This window comes from Phyllostomus discolor, chromosome 6 (genome assembly GCF_004126475.2).
Source record: "Phyllostomus discolor isolate MPI-MPIP mPhyDis1 chromosome 6, mPhyDis1.pri.v3, whole genome shotgun sequence".
NCBI classification, from domain to species: domain Eukaryota; kingdom Metazoa; phylum Chordata; class Mammalia; order Chiroptera; family Phyllostomidae; genus Phyllostomus; species Phyllostomus discolor.
Genome location: NC_040908.2, coordinates 90551328 through 90574843, shown reverse-complemented (window position 1 = coordinate 90574843; position 23516 = coordinate 90551328). Strand labels below are relative to the sequence as shown.

The 23516-nt window shown below is 39.7% G+C and overlaps 1 protein-coding gene across 2 annotated transcripts in view; it reads left to right on the top strand.

The window, feature by feature from the left end:
• The first annotated feature begins 408 nt into the window (after positions 1-408).
• Positions 409-23516, top strand: part of ELMOD1 (ELMO domain containing 1) — an 82018-nt gene continuing 58910 nt past the window's right edge. The window contains exon 1 of one of the 2 annotated variants that reach the window (XM_028515656.2): positions 409-525. The gene's annotated coding sequence lies outside the window, so the exon portion shown is untranslated. The remainder of the gene's footprint in view (positions 526-23516) is intronic. The other variant, XM_036028613.1, reaches the window with a different exon arrangement.

Here is a 23516-nt window from a genome sequence, read left to right as displayed (position 1 = left end):
CCTCGCGGCTCCGGGGCGGGGGTCGACCCAGGAGCAATTAAACGGGGCCACTGCAGCCAGCTCCCAGCCCTCCGCCCCCAGCCTGCGGGTCCGCAGATTTAACCCTTTCCCCACAGACTCCTGCGCGGAGCCCGCACTCCCCGCCGCAGCCCGCGCCCGCGCCCCGGGCTCGGGGACTGGGCATGCTCAGTGGCCGCCCGCGCCGTGCTCCCGGGGAACCCTCTGCGCGCCCTCGCTCCCAGGCTGCCCGCTGTCGCCTCCTCGCCGCCTGCGGTCCAGGCGCGTCCCGGCCTGCTCCGCTCCCAGCGACCCAGATTCCTGCCCCGCCCCCGCCCCTCCCGAGCTCGCAGCCGGTGCGGCAGCAGCAGACACCCCTGTCGAGCCTCCACGACGCGGACCCACCGCGTCCACCGCGTCCACCGCCACTGTCAAGCGCGCAGCCGGAGCGCCTGAGGAAGGCGGAGATGGAGACCCGACTGCCGCGGGCTGGGACCTGCTGAGCTTCCCGCCGCCGCCGGAGTCCAGGTGAGCAGCGGAGCCTGGAATGCACCCCAGAGGCACCGAGGGGCGATGTGGCAAATGCCCTTGGCGGGAGGAGAGGTGGCGGCGACTGCACGAGGCGCCGCCGTTCGAGCTGCGCTGCGTCTGGGGCAAAGCAGAAATGTGAGGCTGTAGACAGAGAGACCTGAATGAAAGTGCACCCTCTCGTAGAGCAGGGGCTTTGGGGCCCTAGGACGGTAATACCTTCGTCCTGTACCCAAAATTAACACCCGCGGAGCGGCGGGTTGGCGTGAGAGGATGTTTGCATCTGGGCCCCGGAGCGGGTCACCTAGCAACTGAACGCCGAGGGCTCTGAAGAAGGCATTCTTGGTACAGGCCAGAATGGGAGGCGGGGACGCAGGGCAGCCCTGCCAGGGCCTGGGGTGCCCCTGCCCTGCGTCCCAGGGGGCGGTGCGGCCACTGGTTGGCGAGCAGGGGGCCTGCAGGTCGTCAGCGCTGCGAGCCGGGAGGAGCTGTCCGAGGGGCCAGCGCGCGGTGCCTGCTCCAAGTGCTGGGAAACTCCTCGCTAATTCTAGCATCTCTCTTTCCTGGGCAGGTAGAATTGAGCGGGCGAACGGGGGTCGACTGCCCCAGCACTGCTGAAAGCGGAACAGTGGAGTGCGGTGGTGGGGTGAGCTGTTGTGAGTGCCTTTTTTTCCAGGTGTGGGTGCGGGCTGCTGCTCCTCTCAGGGTTTCTGCTCTACCTCTAAGTGGCGAGTCCGGTAACACACCTTATGAATATTTTAGGAAAGATCTCGCAGGCTCGCTAGCTTCAGCTCAAGTTTAAGGAATATGTTTCTCAGCCTTTCTCTTCTATACAGGCGGGTGGAAGCCCCGTGCTTTGAGCTTTCCAGATTTCATCCCTTTCCCACAGCAACTAGGCAAAGACGCTACTAGCCCCCAGTGAGTTTTAGACTGGAAACAAATTGAGTGTCAATTGGAGAGACCAGTTTTGGGCAGGCATCCAGACATTGTTCTGCATCTCTGCAGTGTGTGTCTGTGTGCAATAGCTTGACAGCCGTCCTTAACTCGAGCTGCCAATATGGTGGCAGGCAGGTAGTGTGCTGGTGTTGGCATAAACGCCTTAATTCGTTATCGTCTTAGGGTATCTAATAGTTACAGCGGACTTAGTCATTCTCTTCCTAGAATTCGTCTCTGAGACCAGTCTAGTTAAAATTTTGAGAAGGGCACACTCTCTTGTATCCCTCTACATTGGGAGGTATTTATTTCTCCTTCATTCTTTCATGGGAACAAGAAATGAATGTCCTTTCTGTAATCACGGTAAAGAACACTGAAAGAAAAACGCATTAATGTAGGGAACTTTCAGGATTGGAACAAGTTGTAGGGTCTGTTTCCTTCCACTCTTGGTTTTAACTTCCATTGCACCATCACCATTAAGCAAGTAAACTGGCACACAGCAGTTTTTACTCTAAAATGGTACTCCTTTGCAGAAGAAACCTGCTTTTTTTTTTCTCGGTTAGTGAGACAGGTATGTCTCCAAACAACCTGTGAGGAGTTCCTCTGTTGACCAAGATTTCAAGCCTCCAAAATTTACAAGATTCTAAAGGAGGCAACTCTTTCCTATTGGCAGCCCATACATGGTAAAGCTGAAGTGCTTGGATTTACAGATGTTTCGCATTTGGGAAAGGCTTTCTCCAACAAAGAACCATTGCGGTTACATCACAGGCTCCACCTCCAACTGTCAGGCTGCTTCTCCCCAGCCTGTTAGTGTGGACTGCATATTTCCCTGTGCTTGATTAATGAAGAGAGGAAATTCCAAAATGAAAGACTTATTTATTTCCCTTATTGTGTTTTGCTGGTTTAATTAAAAATATGACATTTTCAAAAATGGTTAATTATTAGTACATGTAGCTAGGACTTAACACATGCATAGTAATAACTATGAGCATCAGCTTTCCAAGAGATATTCTTTTTGCTAAAATTATTGATAGATGGTGTTAGAAGGGAATTTTATGAAATAGAAAAATAAATGAAAATTTTAAATAATAAACAGCTTTTCCTAAAAGATGTGACTGTTATGCTCAGAGAGATACCGAGCTGCATGCACAGAAATAAAATTGGGCCAATCAAGAAGTTTGCAGAGCTTGGATACAAACCTCCAGGAGCTCTAAAGCAGTATTCCTTGAGTTCTCTGAGAATCTGTAGTTACTAGCAGAGCCGTGAAATTTAGCAAATAAAAATACAGGTTGCCAGTTAAATTTTAATTTCAGGAAAACAGTAAATAATTGTTTTTTGTATAAGTATGACCCATGCATTATTTGATACTTAGGTATACTAAAAAATTATTTGTTGTTTATCTAAAATTCATCTTTTACTAGGTAGCCTGTTTTTTTCCTGGCAACTCTAGTTACTGGAAATTTCTCATTCCTCTTCTTTGGGTTGAAAAATAAAGTGGAGCAGAAATGGTATTCTGCTTTGCAATCTGGGACAAGCTCAGTGCTGGTTCAAGCTATTGAAAATAGCTCACGCTTAAAAGTAAGTAGTTTCAGTTCAATACATTCTTCTTGAGTACCTCTGCTTGCCAGGCTTAGTGAGAGGCACCAAAGATACAAAGATGAGTAGAAAAAGGGAGGGGGTCTGCATCATGAGATGTGAGACTTGCTATGCCAACTATCTGTGGGCCCACAGGAGTCTGAAAGGGAGGTTGAATGCTGCTAGGCAGCTTTTGACAGGTCTGGCCTTGAATAAGAAAGTGAGATCTTACCCTGCAAGGAAAGGAGGAGGACAAACCCATGCATTTATACTTCATGGAGTGGAGCTGGAAGTTGAAGGATTTTACCTGATGGCCTCAGTTAGAGGACAGAGTGGCCCACTGAGAATGAGGGAAATGAGAAGGGGATTCTAAAACAAAGGGTTTAAATGGTTGTTGCTGGAATGGAAGAGAGCTGAAAAGGGACAAATGTAGGGATTGGTAAGCAGTACTTGAGTGAATGTGCCTGATTGCATTTTAAAAAACAGCTGTTCTGCCCTTTGACTAATACCCAAAGTGTTCCTTTATGGTTTTGCTACCATCCTGGTTTCCTTAGGTAAAAGGCCAAAGAATACTGGAAAACAGTATTTTAAAGTCTTACTATTTTTAAAGTAAGTAGATAGTTAAATGTAGTATTTGAGATGCTGATGAATATTCAGTTGCTTGTGGCACAAATTTCTGAAATAAAATAATCAGATTTTTTTATTTTAGCAAACCTATTCCTTCAAGTAGAAAAAGATATTAAATTGCAATAACCTCCTGATTTTGTCCAGCTATTCTTAAGGAAGCAGATTCTGATGATGGAAAGAAAGTAGGTTTTATAGGAATCGCACTGTGTAAAAATGACCATATGCTTGTAGCACCAGAGAGTACCTATTGAGAATGTTCCAAATGCAATTAATTTTTAAAAATCTCCCACCAGTTACATTTGTATCTTTGAAGACCCAGCAGATCCTTTCACTACTAATCAGCATAGAAAGTTTCCAGGGAAGTTGAAAATCAAACCAGTGCAGTCCACGTAGAGAACAGTTCATCATTTCTTGAATATTCCAGTTTGCCAATCTAAAGCCAATGACAATTGAATGCCATTCTAGATTGCACTTCTGCCAACAAATCTTAGGGACCATCTACAGAAGAGCCTCTTATCTATATGTATGGTTAAATTTCTTCTTTATATTTTATAATACATTCTTAAAATCATGAAAATTACTCTGTAATAAAATGTATAATGAAGTAGTTAATTAAGGTCTCTTATCAAATGATTATCCTTTAAAATACAGCAGAAAACAGTTCTTTTTTAAAAAGATAGTTAGATTGATTGATTAATTGATTTTAGAGAGAGGGGAAGGGAGGGAAAGAGAACGGGAAAGAAACATCAATGTGTGGTTTTGCCTCTCACACACCCCCAACTAGGGGCCTGCCCTGCAACCCAGGCATGTGCCCTGACTAGAATTGAACAAGTGATCCTTTGGTTCTCAGGCTGGTACTCAATCTACTGAGCCATACCAGCCAGGACAGAAAACAGTTCCATTTCAGGTATTTGTACTGTTCCTTTTTATAGTCTCTGCCAACCATGTCCTGCCTTATAATTCTGGTAGTTTATAAGAAAAAAAGTGATCAAGGACATTGATGTTGCTAAAATTTCAAGGCAGTTACACTCTAGGTTTTATTTTCAGTGGGATTTCACCTGGATTGATTTGTTAAAGTAAGGCTTATTGCAGTGATCTGTAATAACAGCTTATGGACTATCACCCAGAGAGAGCTTTAACCAAAATTGTGTGCTCAATTCACATTCTAAGTCCTCAGTAAATACTCTGAATTTAAAGAATCTGAAGACAGTATGTTCTTGCATCTCAGAAGCTTTTAACCCTTCATCTTACTTATGCTAACAATGAGGAAGTTTTATTATATGTCAGTTTCTGTGCTCTAAAATGGAAGGTATGCACACTTTAAAAAATAATATTGTGCCCACAACTTCAATCCTCTGTCTATAAAATAAACTTTAGTTGTTACTACTATTCTAAGAGATAAAAAACTTCATTCTCAATGTGACTACACAATTTGTATACAATTTTCTGTGTACTCTCTATGATGTTTCAGATGCCAGGAATAAATCACAATTTGCTGTGTTTGATTTTTTTTTTTTTTTTGCTTTTTTAGTGCAAAGCAAGATTGTTGTAAATGCTTAAGGAGAGCTCATTAAGCATCTTTAAAAAAATCAGTCTCAAGCAAGCTAATGCCTGTGGATTCAAAGGTTTTTATGTAACTTTTAAACATAGTTTCCATTTTAATTATTGGAATTAGGACTTGGTTAATTAGAATGCTTGGTACAGAGCTTACTTCAGATATTGTAACTTCCCTTCCTACTTTCCTTATACAAATATGTGGTGAAAAGCTGCCATGTGTTTTGAAGTCATTCAAGATGGAACTAATAATTTATTTGTCCCACAGCTGCTTTTTGGTTTAGCAAATATCATCTATAATGTCATAAACTCTGTTCCCTAATTTATTTTTATATCTTCAGTTGGCATTATAAGTATTGTGTGAATCAATCACTGGAATGACTTTACTCTGCAAGTACATTTCTTCCTTTTCCCTTTAGAAATAGAATCAATGTTTTACTCTTCAGAATTTGGAAGCCAGATTTCCTGAAGATTCTATATTCCAATAGAATGTTTAGATTTTAATTTCAGATTTTCTTTGGTCTTAGAATCCATTTAAATTAGAAAGAAACTTAAAACAATTGATTCTAATCAAGAAGTTAAATCATACATTTTCTTAAAATGTTAAACATTTATCAAAGTTATTTTAATTAAAATGTATATTATGTGTATTATTAGTCAAAATTTAAAGCTAATATTAAAACACCTAGCATAGAATTTTTTCATATTCTGTCTCATGTATATTGTGTATATAGCCCAATGTGTGAATCTAGTATATGAAAGTGAAGACTTATAAAACAGAAGGATTGGGTTTATGGTATTTGCTTCACTACAGAGTGTGTTGTAGCAAAAATTCTTCCTACTATCCCTTTAAATTGTAGATAACCTAGGGTATTTAAAAGAGAGCCAGACAAATCAAATTTTTACATGTACACAATTCTTCTGGGGCACGTCTGCCAACTAGGCTATTGAGTCATCTTTGTTGGGTGACTTGCAGAAATGAGGCCTGGGATTTGCTGTCATAGCTGGGTTGATCAGCTGCACCCAAAGGATGTTCATAGATGTGGAAGCCAATATAGAAGGTGGCTTCTGCTGGCCTGAGTCACAGCTCCTCCCTTGACCCTAACATTTCTACAATTTTATTAATAATTCAGATACACTTAGATCATATATATATCAGGTTTGTTGATATTGCAATGCTCAAAGCATTAGTGAATTTGGATGGCACTCGTGATTAAACTTGATTTTCCTTATCCCAAAGCAAGGGTTAAAATTAAGATTATATTTTAAAGAGAATACATGTTGGCTTCATTTAGATCCACTCGCAATGACAGGAGCTTAACAACAGTTTGGGCTGTAAAAAAATAATTTTAGTTCACTTGAGTATTAACCAACAGTACAGAGGAAATTAATGCTGTCTTTGGTTGGATTCACAGATGAATAGAGTCCATATCAAAAAGGTCAGAAACAAACAACATAACAAACTGTATTGAATGTAATGCATTTTGGGCCACCTGTCAGGAATATAATAAGAGGGAATGCTTTTACTGGGTAGGAAGTTGGCTCATATGACCTTAAAAATACCTCCTAAATCTCATTATGCAGTTTAGATTGAGCTCACAGGCTTATACACGACTCTGCCAATGTCTAATTCAGCTTAGCCACATTTATGAAACATATAATTATTTTACATCTTTTCTTGATTTACCCAATGACTATTACCTAGATAATTAATTAGTCATCAATTAAAATAAATGCATCTACTGTGTGGGTATCATTGGGTTAAATTAAGCAAGATATTTATGGCTATTCTTTAACTCTCTCAGATCATACTTGAAATTAGTTCAAAACAATATGTATTTTGAATAGCCATAACATAGTCAGGGGTCCAGGCTCTAAAATAAAATTGCATAGTACACCTAATCAAATTAGACAAAGATGAAAGGCAAATGTGTTCACTCTGTGTGCTCTATGTGTACTCTATTTCCTCATTGCTCTGTATTGTATTATGGCTTTCAAATGTAGTTGTTTATAGTATTGAGTGGACACTTGTCATTCCTTTTGAACACTGCCTTCTGAACCCATTTCCCATGTTGGGGGCTCTCCCAAATTATGAGGCAGAGCTCACTCCCCACTACAGGAACTAAAATTGCCAGATGCTTTCTTTCCCAGACATCCTTGCATCATAGCCATGGGCCCATGATCCAAACTCTGCCCCAAATGTTCTAGTCAGCAATGCCCCTTGACCAGTGCTGAGGGCAGGTGGGTAATCAGTGGGTGCAGCTTCAGAATCTGGACCTGGTGGCAGCAGGAGAAGTGTCTATACTGGACCAGCTCTGTGTCATCATTCTAAAAGTTATTTTTGGTTATATAACCTCTAAACCCAGTTCTCTAACCCTCCTGGAGATTCTGTGGGTTACCTTTAAAACTTTGTTCTACTTAAATAGGCAGAGCTAGTTTCTGTTTTTTGTGTGTGATTATAAACCCTGACTAGTACAGGGTGCAAGTCCATGCTCACATTGACATGTTACCCACTAGGAACTGTTGAGTACAAAGCACTCTGAAAAGCACAAAACGAAATGTTTATTCATTCTCTGAGTATTTCTGGGACAAGTAATTCTGCTTGGCAATGGGCAGAGGGTGAGGCACTGTTATTTCCAGATTTGTACTGTGGGGACAAGGAGGAGGAGGAGGGAGTGGTGGGAATACCACTGGCAAACTAAGATGTAGGCATATATCTTTATGTGGATCTCCTGATTTAGTATAGGGATGAAGGGTTGTGATAAGAAAGGATACTCTTCTGGTCAAGATGGCAGCATTGGTAAACATGGTTTGTCTCTTCACACATGAAACAACAACATCAAAATTACAACTAAAATATAGAACAACAATCACTCAGAACCATCAGATTGAGTTGAATGGAAGTCTGACCACTACAGAATTAAAGAAACCACATCCATTCAGACTCGTAGGAGGGATAGAGGTGTGAAACAGGCTAGCCATACATCTACATGTGGTGGATAAAAATTTGGGAGAGATATCTCAGGAGTGAGGAGTCTCAGCCCCACCTTAGGCCCTCTAGCCCAGGGTTCCAGTACCAGGAAGATAAGTCCCCATAACTTATAGCTGTAAAAACCAGCAAGGACTGAGTCAGTAGAAGACACTGCTTGAGCCCCAAGAAGTTCCTCTTAAAGAACTTGCATGTGGACTTACTCAGATATTCTCCTTCTGAACTCTAGCACCAGGGAGGAAGCTTGAAAGGCACCAGTGCCATACAGAGAGGAACTAAAGTATCTGGCATAAGTGAGAGCCGAGGGACAGCTTTCTCCCAGACAGAAATGCAGACAGAGGCCATTGTCCCTTTTCTGAACCCTCCCCCCACATAGCCATATAGCCAGCAGGCTGGTGCAGTATCTAAGACTCCATCAACCTGGCTAACACTGCCCACACTGGAGATCCCCTGTGCTCCATCCCATTCAAATTATAGGTGTTACAGTGCTTTTCCATATGACTGGCTGGTCTTGGATGATGCTTCACAACTTCCTAAATCCTTTCAAATAAGCAACAGCTAGCCTTGGGGAACCCCTAGCCCCTGCACCTCTTGTTAAATGGCCCAGGCGTAGCACTAGCAGCATCCAGCCTAGAGTCACAGCTTGGCTTTGCCTGAGAATTTCCAAGCCCAGCAGAAGTAGCAGCCATCTCAGATTGCTTTATAGCTCAGGAAAGGTAGGCTTGGGCAAAACACAGGTGGGGGCTGACCTTGGCCTGTGCCACCCAGGAAACCCCAGGGCCAGTGCACCCCAGTAGACAGCTACAGACCACAGTGGAGTACCACCACTCTGCCCCTGCACAGCTGATCCTCCACAGAGGGTGGAGGTTGGTGGTCAGAGGTCACAGCCAATGCTTGCAGCTGACTAGCCTGGGGAAATCCTTCCCATTGATATGCCAGTAGCAATCAAGTCTCAACTACAAGAAGTGGGTATACTCAACCCACATGAAGGGCACACCACGAGTACCCAGCTTGGTGATAAGGGAGTCTGTACCACTGGATACTATAGGACACCTGCCACATTAGGCCACACTACCAAGACCTAGACTCAAAGCAGCTTTACCTAATACAAAAAAAAAAAAAAACAGACATAGGGAGGCTGCCAAAATGAGAAGACAACGAAACATGACCCAAATAAATGAACAGATCAAAACTCCAGAAAAAGAACTAAACAAAAGGGAAATAAGCAATCTATTGCAGAGTTCAAAACACTGGTTATAAGGATGCTCAAGGAACTTAGTGAGGACCTCAGCAGCATAAAAAAGATCTAGTCAAAAATGAAGGATAAACTAATTGAAATGAACAATTTTCAGGGAAACAACAGGAGAGTGAATGAAGCCAAGACTCAAACTAATGTTATAGAACATAGAAAGGAAAAAACAATCGGAACAACAAGAGGAACAAAGAGTACAGAGAGTAAGGGTAGTGTAAGCAGCCTCTGGGACAACTTCAAGTGTTCCAACATTTTGCAACCAAAGGGGAGCCAGAAGAGAAAGAGCAAGAAACTGGAAATCCATTTGAAAAAATAAAACTTCCGTAATTTGGTGAAGGACATAGACATGCACATCCAGGAAACACAGAGAGTTCCAAACAAGAGGCATGCAAAGAGGCCCACTCTGAGACACATCATAATTAAAATGTCAGAGGTTAAAGATGAAGAGAGAATCTTTTTTTTTTTAAAGATTTTTTTTTCAAGATTTTATTTATTTATTTTTAAGGCGGGAAGGGAGAGGGGAGAGAGAGAGAGAGAGAGAGAGAGAGGGAGAGAGAGAGAGAGAAACATCAATGTGTGGTTGCTGGGGGTTATGGCCTGCAACCCAGGACTGTACCCTGGCTGGGAATCGAACCTGGGACACTTTGGTTCCCAGCCCGTGCTCAATCCACTGAGCTACGCCAGCCAGGGCTGAAGAGAGAATCTTAAAAGCAGAAAGAGAAAAGTAGTTAGTAACCTACAGGGGAGTTCTCCAAAAATGTCAGCTGATTTCTCACAAGAAACTTTGCAGGCTAGAAGGGGTTGGCAAGAAATATTCAATGTCATGAAAACCAGGGACCTATAGCCAAGATTGCTCTACCCAGCAAAGCTATCATTTAGAATGGAAGTGCAAATAAAAAGCTTCCCAGAGAAGAAAAAAACTAAAGTTTATCATCACCAAACCATTATTATATGAAATGTTAAAGGGGCATTTTTAAGAAAAATAAGATGAAAACTATGAATAATAAAATAGCACTGATACAAATATATGAACAGTTGAATCTTAAAAAAATCATGGATACAGAGAGGGTTTTGAGGTTACCAGGTGAGAGGATTAAATAGGTAGTGACAGAATATCCATGGGAATGTAAAGTATAGTATAGGAAATGGAGCAGCCAAAGAAGTCATTCACAGGACCCATGGGCATGAACAATGGTGTGGGGTTTGCCTGAGGGAGTGGGGGTGCTGGGTGGAAGGGGGCAAAGTGGGAAAAATTGGGACAACTGTAATAGCACAATTAGTAAAATATAATTTTAAAAACTTTAAAAAATTTAAAGAAATAGCCCTGGCTGGTGTAGCTCAGTGGATTGAGCATGGGCTGCAAACCAAAGTGTCACAGGTTCAATTCCCAGTCAGGGCACATTCCTGGGTTGCAGGCCACAGCCCCCAGCAACCGCACATTGATGTTTCTCTCTCTCTTTCTCCCTCCCTTCCCTCTCTAAAAATAAATAGATAAAATCTTTTTTAAAAATTTTAAAGAAATAAATGCTACACAAATGTAACATATAAATAACCTTAAAAAAAGAAAGGATACTTTTTGGGGAAATACTGCCTTTCATCAGTTTCAAGATGCAAATATTTTTGTTTTAACACTTATGAAATTAGAACACACTGTTAGAGTGTGTCTTGTATTTTTAAAAAAGATTTTTTAGAGAGAAGAATGGAGGAAGAAAGAGGCAGAGAAACATCAATTGGTAGCCTCTCCAGAACCCAAACTGCAACCTAGGGATGTGTCCCAATCTGGCATCAAACCAGCAACCTTTCACTTTGTGGGATAAAACCCAACCAACTGAGCCACACTGGCCAGGGCAGAGTGTGTATTCCTTCAATTGTTACTTTTTTTCTCCTCATCCCCTCCATTGTATTTTACCAAATCCAAGTGTCACTGATATTACACCATTACATTGTTTTATCAGTAAGAAAAAAATCTTGGCAAGTAATATTTTAAAAATGATGATGCCTAACATCATATTGGGAGCTCTAGAGTAGAAAATTTAAAAAGACCCTACAGAGAACTAAGTCAATCATGGAAATACTGTGGATTAAATACCAAATACCTTTTCATTATTGTTCAACAAAGCTGTTAAACAGCAATAGATTTACCTCTAACTTTTGTTAATGAACATATTCAGAAGCTGATCATCATGGCCTTGCTTCATTATAAAAACACATTAGTATACTTACAGTGATTATTAAATTTGTGGATGTCACCTTTTTGGGCAACTTTTTTATTTGAAAAAATTTCAAAAATATACATAAGTAGACAATAGTATGATGAATCCCAATATTCAATAATCATCAACTCATAAGCAGTGCTGTTCTGATTTCTAATCCTACTCTCTATTTACCCCTATTTTATTTTGGAACAAATCCTAGACATGTATACTACCATTTGTAGATATATCAGTATGTATCTCTAAAAGAGAGTGACATTTCAAAGACACATAATCACAGTATAATATTTACTTCCTGAAAAAATGTCTGTACCTTGTGGCACCTTTTAAAAATACATTTTCCTTTCATTTTTATTAAGTATTTGGAAGTTTTTAAAAAGAAACTCAACTTACGTCTACTCCAGTGTCCACTGATTTCTTTTTAAGAAATTTATATGACACTGGTAGGTCACATCTCAGCTCTGTAATATCTACTTTGATTTTCCATTTTATAGATTTATTTAGGTTATTTTCTATAGTTAAAGATTTGCATAAAGAATATACTGCTATTCTTGCCATTTCCAAACCAATCTTCAGAAAAGTAATTTCTGTTCTTTTATTATTTTTGTTCACAAAGGGAGGATTCATAATTATAGTATCATTCCATTTGGGCATTCCATTAGATAATGAGCACATATCACATTGAACTATGTCAACATTTGTTAACTCAAACTGTCACACTTTCCTATTAAAAATATTTCCAGTGCATCTTCATCTATGTCAAATTCACACAACCTGCAATGCATGGCCTGGTCAGTTACTATTCTAGAAGTAGTGTGTGCTTTTTGAGTCTATGCACTTGTCACAAACATGACTCTGGTTCCTTGAGCCTTAGTTTCTTTTCCTTTTTTTTAAAGTGTGGGCTCACAGTGTTTAAGGGTACTGGAACTCAAGAGGCTAGAAGTGCCACCCCGTCTGTGTCATCTATTTTAAATTTAAGTTTTTGTTTTTGGCAAGGTAATACTTGTACATCATTTCAGACAGCATGTAATTAAAAACCATTTTAATGAAAAATAGCAGTCCTCTTGCCTTAATCCATCACCATTCCAGATGTGTTTCTGAGAAACACCTATTTTAACTCTTTTACCTGGTTTTTCTGGTGTCTTCTACCTTCCTTCTAAATAATCTGCTTATGCTGCTATTTCCCAATATTTTTAAGTACCAGATCCATTGATTTTTTTCTACTATAGAAGTGAAATTTTAACTTTTATACCTAATCTCTCTCCCTTATACACAGATACTTGTCTTTCCTCAATTCTCCCAATAGCACTCTTTTTTATTAAATAAATATTCGATGTTTAATTTGACCATGTAAATTTCATTTACAGTTGATTATATTTTCTTTTTATGCAGTTTTTGTCTTCCCAATAATTAGTAATTGATCTGTTCTTATTTGCTTGTTTTTCTATTATGCATATAATAAAATTATCCCCAAACCCATAGAACTGTAAATATTTTCTCTGGGCATTCATACATGACAAATAATGTCACTGCCAGTTTTTTCATGGAGACATTTATTCCTTAAACCTTATTCACCATCATTCTGAGAATCTCTTTCACCTTTCTCCAATATGGAATCTTCTTATTCCTGGGTCCAATGTCTTTCTCATTTTCTACCTTCATTTTGGTGGAGTGCTTCTCTCAGAAGCTCCTGAAAAGGTGTGTTTGGAAGGTATATGGAAGGCTTTGTATGTCTGAAATTTTCATCATTCTTCCCTTACACTTGATATTTTGGCTGGGTATGGAAATCTAAATTGAAAAGAGTTTTTCTCAGAGTTTTTATTCTTGCTCCCATGTTCCTGTTGACAAATTGGATGCTTCTGATTCTTAGCTTCTTTGTTTCTTTCCCCCCTCTGGAAACTTCTACATTGGGAAATTTCATCATGACATACTTGGTGAGGATCTTTTGTTATTTAAGGAGCTGGGTATCTTTGGGCCTTTTAGATCTAGAGACTCGTGTTCTTTAGTTCTTGGAACGTTTCTTGTATAAGGTACTGATATGACCTTCTTAGCAAAAGATTTCACCTAACACATACTACTATAAATAATATGTACCCCCTGTTGTAAAAAGATAAAGATGAAGAGAGTTTCATACAATCAATAATCAAAATTTTGTCACACATCTGTAAAGAATGCAAAAAACTGTGACATGTTAGTTAGGAATGCTTATCTTGGAGTATAGTCTGGTTCAGTATGACATGGTTGAAATTTGTTTTCATTTGAGACAGCTCAGACCTTCTATACTGACCTCAGAATGGCACTAGGTTCCATGTATTAGGTCTGCAATATTCCCAGCTCCTTGAGAGCAAAGACTATGTCTTACTTATTATGTATCTCCAGTGCTTAGAAAGAACTGAATATAATAAATGTACAATAAATGTTTATTGATTAGAATTAAGAGCTGAGATCTTTTCCTAACAACTGGCTGTCTAGCCTTGCACCAGTCATCTGTTGGAGAAGGTTGAGCTAGACAGCCCCAAGAGAGTTCACTTAGTAGAGCTGTAGAGGAAGAAAAGGGTCAAGAATGGAACATTGGGGAGCTTCTGGCAAAGATGGAAGCATAGGTAGATATGCTTTGCTTCCTTAAACAACCAAAAGAAGGATAACAACCAATTTAAAACAAAAAACAACTGGACCTGCCAGAAAATCAAACTGTACAGAAGTATGACAACCAAGGAGTTAAAGAAACATTCATCCAGGTTAGCAGGAAGGGCAATGATGGGAAACTGGGGAGGCAAGGACATGCAACAAGGCAGCAGCTGGCAGACAGGGTGATCCCACATTCACGTGTGGATAAGCCATGAGGAACAATTGGGGACCAAGACAGACCACACAACCCAGGGTTCCAGCCTGGGAAACTCAACTCTAAAACCTCTGACTGTCAAAAACGGGGTTGTGGTGGTAGGAGAAACTCGCAATCTCAGGAGAGTCCACTGGAGGGGCCCATAGGATTCTAGAATGTACACAAGCCAACCCACCTAGGAATCAGCACTTGAAACAGCACAATTCACTTGTGGGTAGCAAGGGAAGTCACTGAAAGCAGGGCGAGAGCCAAGCAAGCAGCATTGTTCCCGTTCTGACCCCTCCCCCACATACAGCACCATAATACAGTGAAGTGAGTAGCCCTTCCCTGATGAATACCTAAGGCTCCTCCCATTACAATGTAACAGGGGGCCAACACAAAGAAATATGGCCCAAAGAAAAGGACAGATAGATCAAACTCCAGAAGAAAACTAAGTGCTGAGGAGATAGCCAACCTATCAGATGCACAGTTCAAAACACTGGTAATCAGGATGTTTACAGAATGAGTAAAATAGTGGAAGAAGTGAAGGTTTTGCAAAATGAAGTAAAGAAAAATATACAGGGGACCAATGGTGAAGGAAAAGAAACTGGCACTCATGTCAAAGCTTTGGACCGGAAGGAAGAAATAAACATTCAACCAGAGCAGAATGAAGAAACAAGAATTCAAAAAAATGAGGAGAGGCTTAGGAACCTCCAGGGCAACTTTAAACATTCCAACATCTGAAACACAGGGGTGCCAAAAGAAGAGGAGGGATGAGAAACTGAAAACTTATTTGAAACATAATGAAGGAAAACTTCCCCAATCTGGCAAAAGAAATAAACATGCAAGTCCAGGAAGCTCAGAGAGTCTCAAAGAAGTTGGACCCAAGGAAGCACACACCAAGGCACATCATTATTACATTACCCAAGGTTAAAGATAAGGAGGGAATCTTAGAAGCAGCAAGAGAAAAGGAGACAGTTACCTACAATGGAGTGCCCATAAGACTGTCAGCTGATGTCTCAAAAGAAACCTTGCAGGCAAGAAGGGGCTGGGAAGAAGTATTCAAAGTCATGAAAAGCAAGGACTTGCAACCTGGAATACTCTATCCAGCAAAGCTATCATTTAGAATGCAAGGGCAGATAAAGTACTTCTCAGATAAGGTCAAGTTAAAGGAGTTCATCATCACCAAGCCCTTATTATATGAAATGTTAAAGGGACATACCTAAGAAAAAGAAGATCAAAACTATGAACAGTAAAATGACATCAAACTCACAACTATCAACAACTGAACCTAAAACAAAAACAAACTAAGGAAACAACTGGAACAGGAGCAGATTCCAGACATGGAGATCGCATGGAAGATTATCAGTGGGGAGGGGGTGTGGGAGAATGGGAAGAAAAGCTACAGGGAATAAGAAGTATAAATGTTAGGTACAAAATAGGGAAGATTAAGAATAGTATAGGAAATGGAGAAGCCAAAGAACTTATATGTAGGGCCCATGGACATGAACTAAGTGGGGGTAATGCTGGAAGGAGTGGGGTGCAGGGTGGAGGGATAAAGGGGAGAAAAAAATGGACAATTGTAATAACAATCAATAAAATATACTTTAAAAAGTGAAAAAAAAATGGAACATTGGGAATTGATCACATTTAAAAAGCAGGAAGAGGATGAGTGGGAGATAGATGGAAATGTTCCAGGAGAACATGGAATCATGGAATCGTGTCAAATAAAATAAGGACAGAGCCCATACTCAGTTGGTTAGAGAATTGTCCTGTACACCAAAAAGGTTGTGGGTTCCATCCCCAGTCAGGGCACATACCTAGATTGTGGGCTTGATTCCCAGCCAGGGTATATATGGCAGGCAGCTGATCTATCAATGTTTCTCTCTCACATCAGTGTTTCTCTCTCTCTCTCTCCTCCCTCTCTCTTTAAAATCAATAAGCATATCCTCAGATGGAGATTAAAAAAGATAAGGACAGGAAAATGCAACTTGGACTAGACCATACTAAGCCTTCAACCAAGCATTTACATAGTCATTCTTTGTGTAATAGGGAGTACTTACCACTCCTGAAGTGTTTATTGTCAGAACTGTCTTTGTAGTATAAGGAAGTTGTCTTGAGTCCTGTGTATATGTGAGAATGTGTATGTATGTGAACTGTGTATATTGTGTGTATAATGTGATATTGTGGCAGGGAAGGAAACCAGCATTCAGAGACTGCAGTAAGCTATTGGGAGGATCTCCAGTGAGGCTAACAAGGACGTGAGTTGCTCATATATAATCAGTCTATAACATATCATGGAATTACTTAATTGAACTGGTTTAACCTGAATGTTTGAGTCAGGGAATAAGTATCCTCCAGTGTGATTTGCTGCAGGCCTTCAGTTCTCTTTGTCATCAACCATTGGATTCTTCTGCAGAAACATTATAGCCTGGAATTTGGAAATGAGTAGGCTTCAGTCTTACCATATTTCATAAATTCTAAGATACTTTTTTTAACATCACTGAAATAAGGTGCATCATAGTTTAATTAGCACCATTTTATTCTTCCTCAAGGGCACATGACATAATGGTGCATTTTACCATTGATGACACTGATGGAATACCATTGGAAAGAGTAAAATAATATTCACTCAGTTGAAAACTATTTTTTATTTGTTTTACAGTATGACTTTTCCACAGAAGCCCAGCCTAAATGGTCTACTTCTCATAAGTGAATGCTATTATTTCATCTGTGATGTCAGGGTCAGCAGTTACCTTATGAGCAGGGCACCGTGCTTGCCTCCAGGTCCCTGGAAATGAGCCAGTTGGCTTGGACTTTCCTGTCACATGTTTTTAGATAGATGCCCTCATTGTGTTCTGATTCTATGAAAGTGAAAATTTTGCAGAAAGAATCAGTTTAGATTGGTAAAACCATATTCATTTATTGTTTATGCAAATGTAAATACCATTTTTAAACTAAAATTTATAATTGAGAAGGTAAAACATTTAGATTAAGTCTTTTTAGTGAAAAAGGATTAATATTTAGATTTTTTAAATGTCCTTATTCTTTTATAAAGACAAATTTCATCAATCCTACTCTCCCCACCTTTGTTCCCACCATGAAAACAGCACATTCATGCAGGTGAACACAGTGAAAGCTAGAAGGTCACTGTACCTTTAAAGTAGATCATAAATATGTTCGCAGGCAGTCCTGAGTTCTGTGGCTGGTGTGGACCTCCATTGCTATAAATCACAAAAACAAACCCTGGATGAGCATTTTGTTCCTGAAGAAGGGGGAAGAAAACCCTTCTTGGTTGTCATTTTGGTGAATGTCAACAGACTATTGTTCAAACTAATCACCAGAGAAGGAAGAAAGGAAAGTTCTGGAATATGGCCTCAGGGAGATTGTTATACATGAGCATTATACTTCTAATATGACATGTTGGATGGCTTGTGTGAAATTTAAATGCATAATTTGAAAGATTTTTCATTTCTCTGGAATGATAAATTTCCATATTATTTGTTCTTTCCCCTCATGTGCATACCTTCATAACAGCAATTTTCAGCCTTTTTCATCTCATGCCACACATAAACTAATTAGTAAAAATTCTGCAGCATGCAAAAAATATATTTTTTTGCTGATCTGACAAAAAAAGGTATACTTTTGATGTATTTATACAAGATGGCTATTGCTGTGCTGGCTGTTGTCATTTTTTTTACTTGACAATCTAAGTAAAAAAGAGGCCAGTGCCCCTGACTAGTAAGGTATTGCATGTTTTAAAATTTTTTGCAGCACACTGGATGAAAATCATTGCTGTATTAAATATATTTTATACATGTTTCAAATGCTCATAGAAAGCCTTAGAAATATTTATTTTCCTTCTCTTCCCTTCCCCCCCATTTCCTCCTATTCACTTCTTGTTTCATGGGGTAAGTATGATTGTATTATGTTCTTTGAAGACTGCGTCCCTCATCTGTTTAGGTTTACCTTGCACTAACACTGTGGTTCTTAGGTCTTGACAAAATATGAAGCATGATGCACAGTTAACCAATATCTTAATTTGCTAATTCAGATTTATTTATTTTTTTGAGTAAATAAATAAATTTTGAATCCGATATGTGGTCCACCTGATTTAAAAAGACTGATCTCCTTTTGTTATTTTGTGGGCCAACTCAGCCAGAGCCCAGTGCCTTACATGGCAGGTAGTTGATTAGCTACTCCTTATTCACAAGCCCCTGTGCCCTTGCCTGGTGTTCCCACAGTGACATGCTTCCTGATGAGAGCTCAGGCTTGTTCTAGAGAACTTGCTCTAATTTCTTGAAAACCATCCACAGACATGCTTACATGCAGAGCACAATAACGAATTAATGGGAGCTATAAGCTGAATTCATCACATCTTTTTTTAAAATATATTTTATTGATTATGCTATCACATTTGTCCCATTTTCCCCCCTTTACCCCTTTCTGCCCTGCACACCCCCTCCCACCCACCTTTGTGCCACCTTTAGTTCATGTCTGTGGGTCATACATGTAAGTTCTTTGGCTTCTACATTTCCTATATTATTCTTAACCTCTCCCTGTCTATTGTCTACCTATCATTTATGCTCTTTATTCTCTGTACCTTTTCCCCCTTTCTCCCCCTTTGATAACCCTCCAGGCGATCTCCATTTCTGTGATTCTGTTCCTGTTCCAGTTGTTTCCTTAGTTTGTTTTTGTTTTAGGTTCAGTTGTTGATAGTTGTGAGTTTGATGTCATTTTACTGTTCATAGTTTTGATCTTCTTTTTCTTAGGTATGTCCCTTTAACATTTCATATAATAAGGGCTTGGTGATGATGAACTCCTTTAACTTGACCTTATCTGAGAAGTACTTTATCTGCCCTTGCATTCTAAATGATAGCTTTGCTGGATAGAGTATTCCAGGTTGCAAGTCCTTGCTTTTCATGACTTTGAATACTTCTTCCCAGCCCCTTCTTGCCTGCAAGGTTTCTTTTGAGACATCAGCTGACAGTCTTATGGGCACTCCATTGTAGGTAACTGTCTCCTTTTCTCTTGCTGCTTCTAAGATTCCCTCCTTATCTTTAACCTTGGGTAATGTAATAATGATGTGCCTTGGTGTGTGCTTCCTTGGGTCCAACTTCTTTGAGACTCTCTGAGCTTCCTGGACTTGCATGTTTATTTCTTTTGCCAGATTGGGGAAGTTTTCCTTCATTATGTTTCAAATAAGTTTTCAGTTTCTCATCCCTCCTCTTCTTTTGGCACCCCTGTGTTTCAGATGTTGGAATATTTAAAGTTGCCCTGGAAGTTCCTAAGCCTCTCCTCATTTTTTTTTTTGAATTCTTGTTTCTTCATTCTGCTCTGGTTGAATGTTTCTTTCTTCCTGCTGGTGCACACCATTGATTTGAGTCCCAGTTTCCTTCCTGTCACTGTTGAATCTCTGTACATCATTTTCCTTTATTTCACTTAGCATAGCCTTCATTTTTTCCTTTAATTTGTGACTATATTCAACCAATTCTGTGAGCCTCCTGATTACCAGTGTTGTTTTTGTTTAAGACTTTATTTATTTATTTTTAGAGAGGGAAGGGGGAGGGTTATGGGAGAGAGAGAGAGAGAGAGAGGGAGAGAGAGAGAGAGAAACAGCAATGTGAGGTTGCTGGGGGGTGTGGCCTGCAACCCAGGCATGTGGCCTGACTGGGAATCAAACCTGCGACACTTTGGTTGCAGCCCATGCTCAATCCACTGAGCTACGCCAGCCAGGTGATTACCAGTGTTTTGAACTTTGCATCTGACAGCTTGGCTGTCTCTTTGTTGTTTAGTTATATTTTTTGTGGAACTTTGATCTGTTCATTCATTTGGACTATTTTTCTTTGTCTTCTTCTGCCTGTTATGTAGTAAGGGGCAGAGCCTTAGGTATTCACCAGGGCAGGGCAACCCTCACGCTGGGTTGTGTGCTCTATGTGGGGGAGGGGCCTGAGAGGGAGCAATGCTGCTTGCTCTTCTCTCTGCCATTTTTCAGTCACTTCTGCTGCTTTCCACAATCAAATTGGGCCCTTCTGGTGCTGATTCCCTATGGGTGGGTTTGTGTACAATCTAGGACCCTATGGGTCTCTCCATTGAACTCTCCTGTGAGGCTGGTAGTTTCTCCCACTGCTGCCTCAACCCTCACAGGTTTTTTCAGTCAGAGGTTTTGAGGCCTTATTTCCCCGTGCTGGGACCCTGGGTTGCAAGGTCTGTCTTGCTCGCCAGTTGTTCCGGTTTATCTGCACCTGAATGTGGGACCAGCCAGTTCACCAGCTGCTTCCTTGTGAGTCCTCTGCCTGCTGCCTGTCTCCACCCCTCCTAGTGGTCTGGATGACTGTTTCTCCTTTAACTCATTGGTTGCTGGACTTCCATACAGTTCTATTTTCTATCAGTTCTGGTTGCTTTTTGTTTTTAAATTTGTTGTTGTCCTTTTCTCGGTTATGCGAGGAGGCACAGTGTGTCTACATATGCTTCCATCTTAGCCAGAAATCCTTGTATGTCTTTGAATTCATTACATCTTAAATCACCTTGGCTTCAGTTATCAGTAAGTTTTGGCCTTTTTCAGAATAGTTGCCTTTCTCCTCCATTTTACCTCCTCCACCTACATATAGCCACGGCTGAAAAAGAGTGGAAAAAGAGAAGCGTATATCAGTTTTTTCAATAATCCCAAATCGATACCTGACTGACAGGGATGTCACTGTTATGATTTCATTAAACTCTAGCAGGGCACAAGTACATACAGTGAGACCATTCAAAAGGAAAACTGAAATTTCCACATAAGTTAAGATAATTTACTTGGAGCTTATTATCGTCATCAAGAAGTTTTCTCAGTTGCCTTTAGAAAATATTTAGTGTTATAGTATAGTAAAGACACATGGTAAATGGAATCAAACCAGATTAGTAACAAGTTTTCTTCTGATACTCAAAGAAGCTTTGGGTCAATCTGATTTTCAGGGAAGAAAACTATAAAAATTATTATTTATGGATTTTATGGTTCCACATATCATTGTTTTCTTTTCTCTACCTGAAATGAGACTAGTCTAACTAAAAAAATTGAATCAATGGCAAATAATTTTAATATTGCTGATCTTGAATTCATCATCTGCAGAGTAAAGTTGTGTGTGCTTCCCTCCCTCCCAGAGCTGCTCAGTAAAATTTTTTTTGTTTTACTACTGCTAAAAATGCTGCCCAAACTTTTACTTTTTAATCTAGATTCAGGGGAAGGAAAGTAGAAAGTGTTTTCATCTTCCTATCATTATTAATCACACTGAGTTGTATTTTGAAGTTGACCCATTTGATTGAATTGTTTTCTCCTTGTAGGGTTATAGCATGGAAAGAAAACAATAACAACAAGAAGAAATTAGAGAAATCTAAGAGAAAATGGAACTTATTTTCCTTTTCAATGAATTCAAGAAAAACTCATTCAAATTAGTATATATCTTCTAAGTAGATTTGGAATATTTTTCCAACCCATGGATATAGTTTATGTTTGGCTAAAAAAAGGTAAACAAATATTTTTTATCTATAAAGGAAAAGGTATAATGTATTATGAAAGTTAAAACATAGATGCAAAGTGAAAGAAAAACAAGGGAAAATGCTGATTTGAAGATCCTGTCACTCTGACTAATGACTCAGAGTAATTTGGGGAGAACAAAAACACTACACTAATAGCAGAGTGGACCAGGAGCTTAAATTTTATTCGATATTCTAAATACAAGGGAACAATAGATTTACATGGGGCTGGGGGGTAATATTTTTACTATTATTTCAGAATTACACTACCAAGGATTCTTATCTCCTTGGAAATGTGGCCTCAATAAGAATATTTAAAACCCACACTTTTAGGCTCTATTATATAACTTCTTCCCATGAAATTTTATTGTTTAAAAAAATTCAGATCTCTAGTACATTTGCTTCAGGGAAAGAAAGAAGTTAATTTTCAGTTAGCCCTTCAGACACAGTAGCCCTTGTTAGAAAAGAGTCTTCCAGCTACCTCCCAGAAGAGCACTCACAGGTTTTGAAGAGCAGGTATACACCCAGGCCTGGATTATTCCCAGCACTGCAATTTAATCTGAACTGAATACACAATTTATTCCCTTTGTTCTTAAGTTAATTCCAAATTTTACCTCTGTGGTTTCCAGAGACAGCATGTGAGAGTAAATGATAACACCACCTCAGGAGCCAGGCTTCAAGGGTTTAAACCCCGTTCTGCCCAGTACTAGCTTTGTGACCTTGGAAGCTTGCTCAGTTTTCTCAGCTATAAAATAGAGATAATTTTTATTCACTTCATAGGATGACTGTCAAGTGAGTTATAAATAAAGGCCATAGAACATTGTGTGGCACATAGTAAGCACTTTGTAAATATTAGCTATTATTCATAAGACCTTAAACTGAGAATAATTTTTAATTGTTTTATTTTTAAATATGCTCTATGAAACATTTTTTAAAAACAGGGATAATCTCAAATTAGGCAAATTTTAAAAGTGGAATAGAATTTACTCCATGGGTTGTCTTTTATTTATGTATTAATATTATGAGTCCAAAAGCATTTTACTTATTACTGGGGATGCAGTCATTTGGAATTTGAATGGCTACATAGAAAATAGCTTTTTTCATCTCCCTCAGTGATTGAGATTTTAAAGAAAGGAGTTCTGTCCCCTCTAATCCATTCCCAGGGATGCTCAATAGATTGATCATCTTCTAAGACATGGAGTCGCCCTGTGGTACTTCACAAAAGAGCTGCAGGAGACCTCTTGCTCAAAGGAGGCAGAGCAACTTTGGTGAGGCCAGGCAGGTGATGTTTTCAGAAGTAGCAGACCACTCCCTGCTGCCCCTTTCCTCCCACACACAGCACTGAAGTGTCCATTGATCTCTAGAGGTGTTTGATCCATCAAGCACCATCATTTGATCCTTCCCTTGAGAATAGGTCAGGGCAGTGTACCGGTACTCACAGAAAGAAATTAGTACAGATAAGCTGAGTCAGGAAATCTAGGTTTATTTACAATCACATTCTCTCTTTTGGTTAAA